Below are 16,401 nucleotides of genomic sequence, written 5' to 3'. Positions count from 1 at the left end.
AAAACAACAACAAAAATAAAAGTTGTTGTTTAGTCAATTCAGACTCATGATGACACCATGTGCTACACAGGAGAACTGCACTCCATAGGGTTTTCTTAGCTATAATCTTCACGGAAGCAGATGCCAGGCCTTTTTTCTGTAGTGCAACTGGATGGGTTTGAACTTCCAACCTTTAGGAAATAAATGTGGATTAATGTATGAGTCCAGTCCAAAAACAGAAAATATACTAGGTCTTGTATACAGAGGAAATACAATTCAGGGAATTGTTTATATGGGTAATAGAAGAGCTGGTGAGCCAATTAGGAATGATGAACAAACCACAGACTAATACAGCTAGAAGCACTACTAACTTGGAGCAGAAGAGACAATGGGAATAGGTGGTGATGTCAGCTTTAAAAGTTAGGGACTTGTAAGGAGAGCTAGAACCTTAGTGGGGACTGGCCAGTAGTGGCTGGAATCTAGACGGAGGGGCTGTTCTGTAGCTGCAGAGGAGATAGAGTCATCATCAAAGATGTTGCCTCAGTGTCTAACCCTCCAGTAAAGGAGGAAGAAATACTCTGATTTCTTTCTCACTCCTACTTTCCAATTTTCACTATTGGCTCAACCTACCCAGAAGCCAGTAGGTAAGAGAATCTAGGTGGTGGAGAAACGGCGTTTCTTATGACGTAAAACTGAGTGAGTAATGGGCAGAAAAAAGATTAGAGGAATAAACAAGCAAATACCCAGCACAACTGACTTGTTAAGCCTCCTCTAAGACTAATTTTTGCAGGGAGGCAGGGGAGTCTGTGACCAGGACAACACAAAATAAATCCATCTAGAGAAACAGTATTTTCTGGAATCATTCTTTCTGAAGAGGGAGGAATAAAACATTTCTGTTTCAAAATGAAAACATATTACACAAGCAAAAACCTACGCATGCTCATAAAGTGTTACTGGCATGGTGTGTGGGAAAACATACTTTGATTAATGAATAAAATGGATTATATTCATGGACAAAAGAGAAACATAATGAAATTAATCATGTCTGGCATGTAGAGTTTTCAAGACTGCTAGAAATACAATGCACAGAATAGCTGAAGTGTTTGCTTTTACATAGGTGGGGAACATTTATAACTTCTGGAAGATAAAAATGTGTGATCATAAAAGATCTTGTGTTTTTCTGACATCAATTTTATGGTCCAAACAATAGATTTCAACCAACAGAGGAAACATTCCAGACTCTTTTTCCATTACTAAAGAGCTGAAAGGAAAATAAGAAAAACAGGTAGATAGCTGATTACATAAATATGGAGGGTTTTCAATAAGTATAATCTGTCTCTAGAATAAATCAAATATTACTAATGCAAGGAGGATGTGGCCCGACGTTTGGTGAAAAAGTTATGTGTGTGTGTCTATAACGTTGGTGGTAGAAAGTGATTGGAGAAAAAAGCAAAAAACACAGATGATGGCTTATTTCTGTCCCTTGATGGAATCTCCTATGAAAAAGTAATGCAGGAAAAGTTAGTGATTTGGACCAATGCCATCAAGATAATCTAGTACTGCACTTTACAATTTCAGGGCACTTGATACAAGCTCATTAAGTAAAGGATTGATTGAATATATGAGATATTGAGGTGAAATTTTTCTGCGAGATCATTGAGTAACATGTCCTAATTATACAGATGAAAAATTGAGACCAAGAAAGGGATAGAAACTTATTCAAGTTTGCAGCTACATGACGGATAACAAACAGAGCTCCTGTCTCCTGATTCAGATACTAGTGGTTAAGCGTACTGGCTTTGCTATTTTCGTATTATGTGACCATAGCAAGTAATTAACTTATTTCCCATCTGTACACGAGGTTAAACATATTACCTAGCCCATAGGGTGTCTGTAAGGATGAAACGAACTAATGCATATAAAACCAGAGTACATAGTAAGGGCACAATAGGAAAACCCTTTGCCATCTAGTTGATTCCAACTAATAGCGAACCTATAGGACAGAGTAGAACGGCCCTATAGGGTTTCCAAGGAGTGGCTGGTGGATTCAAACTGCCGACCTTTTGATTAGCAGCCTGAGCTCTTAACCACTGTGCCACCAGGGCCCCAAGGGCACAATAGATGTTCTTATTCTGTAAAACTCCCCGACTTTTTCACTAAGCATTGATCATCCAAGCATTTGAAGTGAAAAGATAATCTGAATCCCTATGGAAATTCATAGGAGGATGCAGAGTTTTTTGAGGGCTGTTGGATACAAGGTCCTAGCTAACACTTATATCCAGGAACCCAAAGTGCCATCCATAATGGTCCTCCTATTAGAGAAGGAACATATGGGAGTCAGGTGATAAATGAAGTCCTGGCCCGGGTCCATCACACAGTGAACTCCCTGAGTCCACAGACCCACGTAATGGTCATTTTACAAGTTCCTGAATGCATAATCAGAATGGGCATAGTTAGCACTGGAAAAGCCCTTATATTGGTTCCTTAGTTTGTGGAGTAATAACTATTATAGTAGTAAAGGTTAAGTGGAGGCCCCTGTAAATTTCCTCACTCCATTTACAGGCCAAGATAGTACCAAAAATAGCACATATCCTGAATAAAATGGCAGTGTAAAGGAATTCCATTGCAGTCTCAAACCAGTGCAATCTATTCCACATCTCATTCTAACACTAGTTGAGTAAATCAGTGTTCTTCCTCTTATCTTAACCACCAGACCTAGGTCAGATCTCACAAGACCTCAGATGCCAGCTTCAAGCTTAGGGGCCCCCATCACACTTTCACTTCTTACATACTGACTACATATTCAGGGGTTTCTCACTATCCCCTCAGGATACCAGCGATAAACTTAGGAGTCCCTCTATTATGACCTACAGGCTCCCACTATTTCCTCAGGTTGATAATTCACTAGAACAACTCATAGAACTCAGGAAAGCGATGTACTTAATGATTATGATTTTATTATATCAAAAAGGATACAAATGAAGAGACAAATAGGACAAGGTCTGGGAGGTTTCCTAACATGGAGCTTACAATGTCCCCAAAATGGATGTGCAACCCTCCCACATGCATCAATGTCTTTCACCAACCAGGAAGCCCATGGAGCTTCTGTGTCAAGAAACTTTATTGAGGCCTCATTATGTAGTCATGATTGATTGAGCCCATCTCCCCTGAGGCCAGCTGATACCACAAGGTGGTCTTTCTGGCCTGTCAGTCCCCACCTGAGTCACCTCATTAGCATAAAAAGGCAGATGTGGTCTGGAGCTCTTATAGATAACAAAGCCACTTCAATTACTGGGGAAATTTTAAGGCTTTAGAGGTTATCTCTCAGAAACAAAATTTTACAGGCAAAGTTAATTTTTTTACCCCACAGACAGATATTAGCATCACTCTCAAAGACTTATATGATGCAAAGGTGGTGGCTCTCCATTTACCCCCAATTAACTCACTGGTCTGACCCTGAAAAAACAAGTGTGCCATAGTGGTTGATAATGGATTACTGCAAACTTAATCAAGGTGAAACCTCGGTTGTAGCTTCTGTAGTAGACGTGACATCTTTACTAGAATAGATTAACACAGCCTCTAATATATGATAAATAGCTATTGATATAGTAAATGCATTCTTTTCCATATGCATCAGAAAGATATTTTACATTCTCATGAGATGAGTAACAGTATATGTTAACTTTCCTTCCCTCCGTCATAACATAATCTGAAGCGATCTGGATTGTCTGGACATTGAACAAAACATTGGTGCAATATTTTGACCACATCATGTTAGTTGGACCTGGTATATAGGAAGTGGCAAGTACTCTTGACTGCTCTAGAAAGATACATGAGCTTCAGAGAATAACAGATAAACTCTACCAGGATTCAGACGCCTAGCATAGTCATTACTTACTTGAATCCAGTGGGTTAAAGCATCTTAGAACATCCTCTCCAAATTAAAAAAAACAAAACAAAACAAAAAACTTGCTGCTCCTTTCACCTCCTACCATGTACCACACCATCCAGAAGCTGCCAACTTGATAGAGCATAAGAATGGTCTTTTGGGGCACAGCTGAAGCTCCAGCTTCCAGATAACATCCTACAAAGGCGGGATACTATCCTTCAGGATGTGATAGGAACCCTAAACCAATGGGCATTATATAGTGCAAAGTTCCCTGTAGTAGAATACCCGTACTCAGAAACCAAGGGGTGAAAGTAAGAATGGTTATATTTACCATCTTACTATCACTTTCAGGGAATTTGTGCTTTTTGTCCCCGAAACATTAGGCTTTGCGGGTCTAGAAGTCCTGTTTGCCAGTATGGGGACACTTCTACCAGGGAACACAGAAAAGATCCCACTACACTTGAAGCTATAACTGCTGCCTGATCATATTGAGAGCCTTATGCTAATAGGCTAAGAAAGGAGTGAGTATACCATGATTATCATGAGGAAGTAATGACTGTGCTATGTAAGTGGGGGAGGGGGAAGGAAGGAATGTGTTTGGCATTGTGGTGATCCAGCAGGGGGTCTCTTGGTACTCTCCTACCCAGTTTTAACTGCAAATGGACAAGGATAGCAACCACTGCCTAATAAAACTCCTCAGGAATGAGGCCATGAGTCATCCCAACTGGCAAACCACTTAGACAATGGAGATGTTAGCCTAAAATAAAAAACCACACCCATTGCCGTAGAGTTGGTTCCAACTCATTTCAGAAGCAGACTACTGCATCTTTCTCCTTAGAAGAGGCTAGTGGGCTTAAACCACTAACATTTTTTTAGCAGCCAAACACCACCAGGGCTCCTGTGGTGTTAGCCTAGGGAGAGGGAATCTAGAATAGCTAGTAGAAGAGACAGATAAGAATCAGCTATGGCTTCTCTTGTAAATTTCTCCAGTAAAAAAAAAAAGTAAACAAACAGAATCTTGGAGAAGATGTGAACAGATTGAGTGAACTGAATATGAAAAGCAAATGGATTTGAGCATTGAAAGGGTGAACCCTAGAAGATACCGTTAGTGACCCATCCGGTTTCATTAGCCCAGTCGTGCACCCATCCTCTCCCTACATCCTTCTCCCAAGGGGTGTCATTGGCTGATGACCTCACCCAGAGATATTTGGAGATTATTCCCTGCTCATTTCCCAAGACAGCGGGTAGCTGATGACTAAGGCAGTCTACCACCCTTATCTCTGGGCTCAATAAACTTGGAAGTGCAGTTCATGTTTTAGAGCTCTTGGTGGGAGCAGAAAAGGAGCTCTGGTGGCACAGTGGTTAAGCATTTGGCTGCTCACGAAAAGGTCAGTGGTTTGAACTCACCAGCATCTCTGCAGGAGAAAGATGTGGTGGTCGGCTTCCCTAAAGATTACAGCCAAGAAAACACTTTGGAGCAGTTCTACTCTGTCCTACAAGATCGCTATGAGTTGGAATTGACTTGATGGCAACAGGTTTGGTTTGGTGGAAGCTGACTGTTGTGTGCCTTTGAGTTCATTCTGACTCAGAGTGGAACTGCCCCATGGGTTTCCTAGGCTATAATCTTTATGGGAGCAGATCACCAGGTCTTTTTTACCTGAGAAGCCACTGGTGGGGTCAAAACCCTGAACTTTCAGCTATCAACTGATCTCTTCTTAACTATTGTCCCACGAGGGCTCCCACTATAAGGTTAAACTTCTTCTAGAACCACGTCTTTGTCTGGTTTCTTCCTACTCTCTCCTACTTTCCTCACTTCCTTACAGGTTCCTCTTGAGGGCACTTTCTCAATTAAGAATCCTCATTTTTAGTCTCTACTTTTACAGCCTCCAACTTAGGATAGTAATGTTTATTCACATTTTATTGAGCATGTACCATGTTCCAGACATGCCCATACTGGGTATGCAATGAGGAACAAGACAGGCATTTAACCTTTTCTCATGGGACTCAAAGGCTAGCGGTCTCACTGGCATTATTTATTAAGCATTCTATTGATGGAATTTCATAGCAATTTGTAAGAGTGCCTTTGTTAATTTCCTAATTATATTAAAAACTTTTGATATTAATGTCTGCATTTATTATATTCTGATCAGAGAATATTCTATATAATATCTGATTTAGGGGAAATGTATTAGGATCCTAATGAATTTTATAAATATCTCAGAAATATTAAAAAAGAAAGTATATTTCCTTACTTCTCAATCTATTCTTTCCTTATACTTCTCTAGTCATGTTCCACAGATGCCATATTTTCTTGTTTCTCATTGATATTGCCAAACAGGTTTCTTTTTTAAAAAAAGTGTTTGTTATAGTTTCTTTGTTAAATTGTTTCTTTATGCATTCTCTTCTTTATTTTCATTGTAAGAGTTTACTTGTTTGCAGTATTTAATCATAGTTCTCATGTTCATTCTTTCTCTCTTTTTCTGTCTCCTTCCCTACCTCTTTCCCTCACCCTCTCTCTTCTTATTTGAGGAGATACGCATTCCATCTAAGTATTTGCCAGCTATCAGGGCATATCAGTTACCCTGCTCTGTCCACATTCTTCTTGGATACTACTGAGTACTTAAATACACGTCTAAGGCATGTTGTGATACATGATTCCAGCCTACTTCTTGGTACTTAGTTGATATTTATTTAGTGTAGGTCTGCTTTAAGAGGTGGCCTTACTTTCCCCTCAGGCTGTCCGCTTTATACTTCAAACTTAAAGAAGTTTTCTTTCTATGAACATGTATAATTCCTAGTGTGCAAAGCTACTTATGATCCTTTCCTTGCTTAGTTCGGTTTACTTTTGAGGACTCTACCCACCCTCCACCTGTTCAGGTTTCAATTTGCTGTTACCTGTATCTCCTCTGGGCCGTCCCATTGCTGTCTGTCAGTCACAGCCTCTAAGTGTAAGGAGCACTAGTAGTATTCTGATCACATTAAAAAGAAGTACCCAACAATAGAGGGACTGCTTTTGACTAATATTTTTGTCAGTGAGCACATATAATTTATGTCTTTTTTTTTTTTTTTTTTGGTCTTTATAGGAATTTGAAAGGAAATTTTATAATGGTAGAATTAAATACTAATAGTAAGAAACCATATAAAACTTCAGTCAACCAATGCATTTTGAGATTTTTAGGTGGCGTAAATGGTTAAGCACTCCTCTATCGGCTGAAAGATTGTCAGTTCAAACCAGGGCTTTGAGCCAGTTCTTCCTAGTTCAATCATGGCCGAGGAAGCCACACAGGAACCGACCCAAATTTTTAAAATTTGGGTGAACCGAAACCATAACCAGAACGGGAAAAATTACGGGTCAAAGCCTTGCTAAAAACTTAATCTCCCTCTTAGAAAGCAAGGGCATCATATGCATTGCATAGCAACCAAATAAATCTCTTGCCCATTGGATTTTGCCCCTGGAATAGGGCTTGGGCCCATAATTTTTCCCATTCCAGTTATAGTTCTGGATCATACAAATTTTAAAAATTTGGGTCTGTTCTGGTTTCACTTCATCAGCCACAACTAAACTGGTTGGAACCGATTTGAAGCCTTGGTTAAAACACATCCAAAGGTGCCTTGGAAGACAGGCATGGCAATCTGCTTCCAAAAGGTCACAACCTTGAAAACCCTATGGAGCAGTTCTGCTCTGCACATATGGGATTGCTATGAGTCGGAATCGACTCAATGGCAACTAACAACAGTGTTACCTTTAGCTACATTTTGCCAAAACATAGGACACAGTCACATTCACCACATGCCCTGAGAGCATGCCTTAAGGACATGGTCTTCACCAGTCCACCCTCCCTAAGCCCTGGTGGGGATCTGTCTAACATGTCCTCTCAGTTCTTCCACTTTATAGAATTATTATGCAGAATGGAGGGGTTCAAAGGTATATCACTGTGCATAAAAGCATGCTACACATAGTTCTAAAAATTAGAATGCTGTGAGAGACCATAGAGTATATAGTTACATATGTTATTATAAATATCCAAAATAAAAACATTTAAATAGGAAAATTAAGCCAGCACATGAAAAGAAACTTAAATTTCTAATAGAGTTTCTAAAATAATTATGCATTTTGTAAATGTAATGTAATTTTATATGTCTTTCCAAGCTAATCAGCAGTATAATTGACTATTCTTATATAAAAACATATAAGCATACAATTTAAAAATAATTCAACTGAATTTTAAAAATATTAACTTCCATCTGTGATTATGTTGCCCAATCTCATTATTTATCTGGTATTGCTTATGGAAGACACAATTAACACTACTTAGGCACAGTAATAATTTCCAAACACGTTTAATTCCTCAGGAAAATAATCTGAACACACAGGGTGTGTATGATGCTAAAGTATTTGCACAATTTAAATGTGAGAGCTGAAGAAAGAAAATTACCAGAAAAATAAATATTTGTACCTGAGAAAAAGTATTAGAGTCAACCATATAAACTTGCCAATATATAAGTAATATATGTATTAATGATATACCAAAAAAAACAAACTAACAAACCCATTGTCATCAAGGCGAATCTGACTCATAGCAATCCTATAGGATAAAGTAGAACTGCCCCATATGGTTTCCAAGGTGGATTCGAACTGCTGACCTTTTGGTTAGCAGCTGAGTTCTCAACCACTGCACCACCAGGGCTCTATTACTGATACAGAAACAATGTATTTAAAACACTGGCTATAAATTCACTCACATTCCAGGGTAGGGGTGGGGGTAGAAGCGTGAGCCAGCAGATACACACTACATTGCAAAAAGAAAATCTTTGTTTCCCTATAATAATTAACTATCAACCTTGGACCCTAGGTCTTTCTTCTCCTACGGTGAAGAGCTTCCTACAAAGCTGCTTTATATTTTTACCAGCTGGGGTCTAATGGATTGGCTGGGCCATATACATGCAGACAAGTTTGACTTTGTTGTGTATAAAGGCAGGGTCAGGTAAAAGATGACACTTTCACACTGGGCAACTTGAAAAGAGTTTAATAAAGGGAGCATTTACAAAAGCCTGCGTAGAGTGTAGTGAAGCCAAACATTGGTGTAGAACCTCAGGCCCAGGTCTGAAGGAAAGACGGGGAAAAACTGTGAACAGAGCTCAAAGAGGCCCTTGTCAGGAGCTGTGACTTAGAGACACAGCCAGCCCTACAGCAACTATGATAGAAATATAAATAATCTTCCTTTGGTCCCATTATTCGAACCAATCTTAAAGGCACTGTTCCTCAGGGGTGTAGTTCATACAGGTAAGTCGCATGTGAAAAGGTCACTGCAAAAAACATAGTGGACAGTACATCTGGGAATGCACATGAAAGATATGCTAAACTGTGGTTTTATTAATTAAAACTCCTGCTCTGCTGACTCCCCCGTCAAACTCCCTTCATTGACGGACTCTTACCCCCCGATGTGATGACCAGTACATATATTTAATCAGAGTAGATAATTTCAGTAGTGATACAGAGCCCCATTTTATTTTCATAATTTCACTAGACTTATCCTTACCAAATTGACTGACAAAAACCTTAACTATATGTACTACATCAAAAATAAAATATAAAATTCATTTTATAGTTAATTTTGTTATCACTGGATTTAGTGAAACACTATATATTGCAACATTTTTTAAGCTTAAAAACGTGTGTTGTCAGGTAAAAAAGAAGCAGTAATATATTTCCACTAGAATCAATGTTGCATAAGTTATTGATTTTTATGCTGTCAGGAGCAAATCGAATCCAAGGGTCACATGATTGCAGAATTTGATGCACAGTGTGGTTTTCACACCATTGCAATCATCAGTTCACTTGGATATAAATTACCCGGCAATCAGCCTATCAAAGAGAAGCTAACTGAACCGGTCTATATGCTGCAGCAGGGTGGTGTGCCAATGTAGTCTAAGTCACACTTTTTGTTCATGTGCTATTCTACCGAACAGCTCAGAAATGTCAGGAATGTTACTGAGCTGCCAGTATGTCAAACGCACAGCGGAAAATACACGAGTGAAAAGCTTTCCCTTTTGTTTTCTTGGTTGCATTAGTATATTCTGGGCATTTTCATGGCCCCAGATGGGCACCACTTGAACAGCTGTTTTTCCTTTCAAAAAACATTGACATGCCCTTATTGCAGGGAATGTTCCATTGTTGTAGTACAAACCTTTGAGGATTCAGTCTTCAAAAGTCTGAAATAGCCACAGTGTTTGAAATCTATTGAATAATTCTGTCTGGAGTTGAGAACAGAGGACTTTTTCTTAAATAATTCAGACCAAATATTAACCTCACAACCTCTCTTTCCCATTTCCAAATATCCTGCATCAAATAAAGTTAGGGATTCAGTTATGAAGCTGGTGAAGCAGATTTGAAGCAGAAAGTACACTTTTTTTTACAGTGTCTATTGAGTTTTTTAAATACACTTGATAAAATTAATTATAATTAAGCAAGCAATACATATATATACTTTCCTTTTAAAAAATTAAAATATTACAGATGATAAAGTCCTCGTTTTTATTTTTTATTTTTCAGTCTCTCTATATTTGCATTTTCTGAACATTTCATATGTATAGAATCATACAATACGTAGTCTTCTCTGTCTGGCTTCTTTCACTTAGCATAATTTTTTTTTATTTTATTGTGCTTTAGGTGAAAGTTTACAGCACAAATTCATTTCTCATTCAAAAATTTATACACAAATTGTTTTGTGACATTGGTTGCAATCCCCACAGTGTGTCAGCACTCTTTACACACCCCACGTTCCCCGTGTCCATTTGTCCAGTTTTTCTGTTCCTTCCTGCTTTCTCATCTTTGCTTTGGGGCAGGTGTTGCCCACTTGGTGTCCTATACTTGACTGAACCAAGAAGCACTTTCTTCATCTCTGATATTGTTTGATTCATATGTGTGTATAATCTTTGACTAAAAGGTGGACTTTGGGAGTGGCTTCACTTCTGAGTTAGCACAGCCTTCAGGGGCCGTAGTCTCAGGGTTCTTACGGTCTCTGTCAGACTAGTAAGCCTGGTCTTTTTTCGTGAATTTGAATTCTGTTCTACATTTTTCTCCCTCTCTGTACACGACCCTCTATTGTGAGACCTGTCAGAGCAGGCTGTGGTGGTAGCTGGGCACCAGCTAGTTCTTCTGGGCTCAGGCTGGTGGAGGCTGTGGTTCATGTGGTCCATTAGTCCCTTGGACTAATATTTTCCTTGGATCTTTGGTTTTCTTCATTCTCCTTTGCTCCAGATGAGATAGGACCAGTAGATGTACCTTAGATGGCTGCTCGCAAGCTTTTATTAGCCCAGGAAAGACTCACCAGAGTCAGATGTAGAACATTTTCTGCATGAACTATGTTGTGCCAGTTGACTTAGAAGTCCCCCAAGACCATGGTCTCCAGCACTCAGCTCCGGTAACTTGGTCCCTCAAGGTGTTTGGATGCGTCTAGGAAGCTTCTATGACTTTGCCTTGGTCAAATTGTGCTGACTTTCCCCATATTGTGTGTTCTTTCCCTTCACCAAAGGTAACACTTGTCTACTATCTAGTTAGTGATTTCACCTCCTCCATTCCTCTCCTCCCTCCCATAATCATCAAAGATTTTTTTTTCTGTGTATAAATCTTTTCTCAGGGTTTTATAATAGTGGTCTCATGCAATATTTGTCCTTTCATGATTGATTTATTTCGCTCAGCATAATGCTCTCCAGATTCATCCATGTTGTGAGTTGTTTTGCAAATTCATCATTGTTCTTTATCATTGTGTAGTATTCCATGTTGGGTAGGTACTATAATTTGTTTATCCATTCATTTGTTGCTGGGCACTTAGGTTGTTTCCATCTTTTTGATGTTGTGAATAATGCTGCAATGAACATGAGTGTGCATATGTCTATTCATGTGACAGTTTTTACTTCTCTAGGATATATTCCTAGGAGTTGGACTGCTGGATTATATGGTATTTCTACTTCTAGTTTTTTTAAGGAAGTGCCATATTGTTTTCCATAGGGTTGTACCATTTTACATTCCCACCAGCAGTGCATAAGAGTTCCAATCTTCCCACAACCTCTCCAACATTTCTTATTTTGTTATTTTTTTTATTAGTGCCAGTAATGTTGCAGTGAGGTAGCATCTCACTGTAATTTTGATTTGCAGTTCTCTAGTGGCTAATGATCATGAGCATTTACTCATGTGTCTATTAGCTGCCTGAATGTCTTCTTTAGTGAAGTGTCTTTTTATATCCTTTGCCCAGTTTTTAATTGGATTATTTGTCTTTCTGTTGCAGATGTGTTGGATTTTCCTATACATTTTAGAGATTAGACCCTTGTTGGATATGTTGTAGCCAAAATTTTTTTCCCAGTCACTAGGTTCTCTTTTTACGCTTTTAAGTGAAGTCTTTTGATGAGCATAAGTATTTAATTTTTAGAAGCTCCCAGTTATCTAGTTTGTCTTCTGGTGTTTGTGCATTGTTAGTTATGGTTTGTATCATATTTATGCCATGTATTAGGGACCCTACCTTTGTCTCTATATTTTCTTCCATGATTTTTATCACTTTGGGTTTTATATTTAGGTCTTTGATCCATTTTGAATAAGTTTCTGTGTATGGTGTGAGGTATGGGTCCTGTTTCATTTTTTTACAAATGGACATTCAGTTTTGCCAGCACCATTTGTTGAAAAGAATGTCTTTTCTCCATTTAATGGACTTTAGTCCTTTGTCAAAGATCAGCTGACCATAGGTGGATGAATTTATGTCTGACTTCTCGATTCTGTTCCATTGGTCTATGTGTGTGTCGTTGTACCAACACCAGGCTATTTTGACTACTGTGGCTATAAAGTAGGTTCTGAGATCAGGTAGTGTGAAGCTTCCTACTTTGTCCTTCTTCAGTAGTGCTTTACTTATCTGGATCCTCTTTCCTTTGCGTATAAAGTTAGCGATTAGTTTTTCCATATCGTTAAAGAATTTTGTTGGTATTTGGATCAGGGTTGCATTATATCTGTAGATTACTTTGGGTAAGATTGACATTTTCACAATGTTGCCTTTCTATCCATGAGCATAGTATGTTTTTCCATTTATGTAAGCCTCTTTTGATTTCTTGCAATAGTATTTTGTGGTTTTCTTTGTATAGGTCTTTTAAATCCCTGGTTAGATTTATTCCTAAGTATTTTGTCTTTTTAGGGGCTATCATAAATGGTATTGTTTTCTTGATTTCCTTTGTTGTTGCATAGGGAATCTGACTGATTTTTGTACGTTGAGCTTATATCCTGCTTCTCTGCTGAATCTTTCTATTAGTTCCCTTAGTTTTCTTATGGAATCTTTGGAGTTCTCTATGTATAGGATCATGTCATCTGCAAATAGGGATATTTTTACTTCTTCTTTTCCAATTTGGATGTCCTTTATTTCTTTTTCTTGCCATATTGCTCTAACTAGGACTTCCAGCACAATGTTAAATAGGAATGTGATAAAGGGCATTCTTGTCTTCTTCCCGTTCTCAGGGGGAATGCTTTCAGCCTCTCTCCATTGAGAATGATGTTGCTTGTTGATTTTGTATAAATACCCTTTATTTATATTGAGAAATTTCTCTTCTATTCTTATTTTATTGACAGTTTTTATCAGTAATGGGTGTTAGACTTTATCAAGTGCCTTTTCTGTATTGATTAAGATTATCGTGTGATTCTTTTCCTTTGTTCTGTTTTTATACTAGATTATGTTGATGATTTTCTAATATTAAACCATCCTTGCATATGTGGCATGAATCCTACTTGATCGTGGTGTATTATTTTTTTGATATGATGCTAAATTGTATTGACTAGGGTTTTGTTGAGAATTTTTGCATCTATATTCATGATGAATATTGGATGTAATTGTCTTCTTTGTTGTGTCCTTGCCTAGCTTTGGTATCAGAGTTATGCTGGCTTCATAGAATGAATTAGGGAATATTCCTTCCTTTTCTATGCTCTGGAATAGTTTGAGTAGTACTGGTGTAAGCTCTTCTCTAAATGTTTGGTAGAATTCTCCAGTGAAGCCATCCGGCCAGTGCTTCTTTTTTTTTGGGGGGGGTGGTTTAATTACCTCTTCAATCTCTTCTCTGGTTAGATGTCTGGTCAGATTACCTATCTCAGTTTGTGTTAGTTTAAGTAGGTAGTGTGCTTCTAGAAATTTGTCCATTTCCTCTAGGTTTTCAAACTTGTTGGAGTACAATTTTTCATAGTTTTCTATTAAAATTCTGTTTGCTTCAGTTGGATCTGTTGTAATGTCCCCCATCTCATTTCTTATTTGAGTTATTTGCTTCCTCTCCTGTTTTCCTTTTGTCGGTTTGGTCAATGGTTTTTCAATTTTGTTGATCTTTTCAAAGAACCAATTTTTGATCGTACTGATTCTATTATTTTTCTGTTCTCTATTTCATTTATTTCTGCTCTAATCTTTATTATTTCCTTTCTTCTGGTGCCTGTGCACTTCTTTTGTTGTACTCTATTTGTTCGAGTTGTAGGGCTAACATTTTGATTTTGGTCCATTCTTTCTTTTTTGATGTATGTGTTTATTGCTATAAATTGACCTCTGAGCACTGCCTTTGGTATGTCCCAAATGTTTTCATTCTTATTTATTTCTAGGGATTTTTTTATTCCATCTTTGATTTCTTCTATTACCCAATTGTTTTTAAGCAAGGTGTTATTCCGTTTCCATAAATTTGATTTTTTTTTTCCCGTTGCTCTTCATGTTACTGATTTCTACTTTTATGGCATTGTGATCTGACAGAATGTTTTGTATTATTTAGATGATCTGTATTTTATTGAGGGTTTCTTTGAGGCCTAAAATGTGGTCTATTCTGAAGATTGTTCCTTTTGCTTTGGAAAAGCATGTATACTTTGCTACTGTTGGTTAGAGTGTTCTATATATGTCTATGAGGTCAAGTTGGTTGATTTTGTCCTTTAGATCTTTGGTATCTTTGTTGAGTTTCTTTCTAGATGTTCTGTCCTTTACTAAGAGTGATGTGTTGAAGACTCCTACTATTATTGTGGAACTGTCTATTTCTCTTTTCAGGGCTGTTAGAGTTCATTTTATGTATTTTGAAGCCCTATCATTGGGTGCATAGCTATCTATTAAGGTTATGTCTTCTTGGTGAACTGTCCTTTTGATAGTCATATAATGTCCTTCCTTGACTTTTTTGGTTGATTTTGCCTTAAAATTTATTTTATCTGAGATTTGTATTGCCACTCCTGCTCTTTTTTGGTTACTTTTTTTTTCCATCTTTTGATTTTTAATATATTTATGTCTTTGTCTAAGATATGTCTCTTGTAGACAGCATATGGATGGGTCATGTTTTTTAATCCATTCTGTCACTCTCTGTCTCTTTAGAGGTGCATTTAAGCCATTTACATTCAGTATGATTATCGATTAAAAACAAAACAAAACAAAAAAGAAACCCAAACTCATTGCCATCGAATTGATTCAACTCATAGTGACTGTTTAGGACAGAGTAGAACCGCCCCGTAGGGTTTCCAGGGAGTGGCTGGTGGATTTGAACTGCCAACCTTTTGGTTAGCAGCCATATCACTTAACCACTGCACCACTAGGGCTCCACCTAGCCTCTTAGAGGGCCCTAAATATTAGTCTTTTGAATTCCATATCAGATAGTTCCACTGCCTTTTCTTCTACTTGAAGGTTTTCTGAGTCTTCATTTTTGTCACCTGCTGGAGCCTCTTGTCTTGCTTTTTTATATGTTTTCATATTGTCTGCTGTCTCCAAGACATTAAAGTATTATTTTCTTCATTTATTGTTTGTACATTTGCCTCATCTTGCTTCTTTGTTTTGTTTTGATATGTCAGGGCAGGTAGGTCAGGCATGCTGTGCTACTTGCTCTTCTGTGGTCACATTAGCTCTCATCACCTTGTCTAGGTGGGTGGGGAACCAGCAGGCAGGGTTAGCCCCCTTCACTGTACACTGGTTTGGTGAAGTGGTCTGAAGGCAGACTGAATGGGTGCTGTCTACCTCCTGGTGTTTGTCCATCACTATAAGAGCTTTCACAGCCCTTCGTCAGATGGGCAGGGATGTTAAACATGGAGTGGTATGGGCTCACTTCCCACTGTTAAGCAGCTAGTTAAGTGGTGGGAGGGAAGGGGCAGTGCAGACCCAGTGCAGTTGTATGCCTCAGTGCTAAGGATGCTCTTGCCACGATGCAGCAGTAGGAGCTGGCAGAAACATGAGGGAGATGGCATATGGCGCTGGGTGGGAGGAAGAAAGAAAAGGAAGAAAGAGGAAAAAGAAGGCGTGTGGTGAGAGAAGGCAGGGTGGGCTGGGAAGAGGGGCTTGTATTGTGGACCCCGGTGGTGGGGGTTGCTGGTATAAGGGGGCTCTTGGTTCAACTCACCAGAAGGTTTTTCTACTTACTAGGTGATACGTCTCCTGTTGGGAGCTCCATGAAGTTGCCTTCCCATACTCCATGTCAGTTGTCCTTGCTGGCTGTGTTCCCAGCTGGTGACGCTGTGCCATGTTAGTTGGCCGTAGACCTTCACTCCGTATCTCTACTCATTC

Source organism: Trichechus manatus, unplaced genomic scaffold (genome assembly GCF_000243295.1).
Source record: "Trichechus manatus latirostris isolate Lorelei unplaced genomic scaffold, TriManLat1.0 scaffold00047, whole genome shotgun sequence".
NCBI classification, from domain to species: Eukaryota; Metazoa; Chordata; class Mammalia; order Sirenia; family Trichechidae; genus Trichechus; species Trichechus manatus.
Note: the sequence above shows the minus strand (reverse complement) of the source record.